Genomic DNA, 974 nt, shown 5'->3' on the forward strand with positions numbered 1-974 from the left:
CATGGACTACCTGTGTAAGAAAAATGTGAATGGCTCTGGGGTAGTGAGTTGCCTTCACTGGCCTTCTGCTCCTGAGAGTGTTCGGGCTTATCAGGGCCCAGCCAGGTTGGGCTCAGTGTCTGCCCCTGGAGGAATCTTACAAGTTGAGGGCTGGGAATGAAACCCTGTGCAGCCTATGACTTGTGTGACACCTCTCCCACCCCTGACACGTAGTCTAAACACATACCCCCATCCTCAGTCTGCTCACTTCCCTCCAAGTGCGAGGCCACTTGGACCTCCAAGGGTTCCATGTATGGAAGAAGGCATATTAGCAGCCCGAGGAAGTTCTGGGAGAGGGAAGGGCTCTCCCCCATGCGTACTCACACACTTCCCACCCCTAGAGCTTTTCTTCTGCTATGGATTTCTTGTTTCTTATTTTGTTTTGTTTTGTTTTGTTTTGTTTTATTTTGTTTCTTTTTCAATTTTTTTATATAAATTCTAGTTAGTTAACATATAGTGTAACATTGGTTTTGGGAGTAGAATTTAGTGAATCATCACTTACATATAACACCCAGTGCTCATCACAAGTGCCTTCCTTAGTACCCATCACTCATTTAGCCCATCTCCCACCTACCTTCCTCCATCAACCCATTATGGTTTGGTTCTCTCTCTCTTTCTTCTCCCTTCCCATATTCATCTGTTTTGTTTCTTAAATTCCATACATGAGTGAAATCGTATATTTGTCTTTTTCTCACTGACTTATTTCACTTAGCATAATACACTCTAGCTCCATGCACACTGTTGCAAATGGCAAGATTTCATTCTTTTTGATGGCTGAGTAGTGTTCCATTGTGTATATATACCACTTCTTTATCCATTCATAAGTCAGTGGACATTTGGGCTCTTTCTGTAGTTTGACTATTGTTGATAATGCTGCTACAAACATTGGGGTGGATGTAGCCCTTCGGATCTGTATTTTTTATCCTTTGGGTAAA

This window comes from Prionailurus viverrinus, chromosome B3 (assembly GCF_022837055.1).
Source record: "Prionailurus viverrinus isolate Anna chromosome B3, UM_Priviv_1.0, whole genome shotgun sequence".
Taxonomy (NCBI): domain Eukaryota; kingdom Metazoa; phylum Chordata; class Mammalia; order Carnivora; family Felidae; genus Prionailurus; species Prionailurus viverrinus.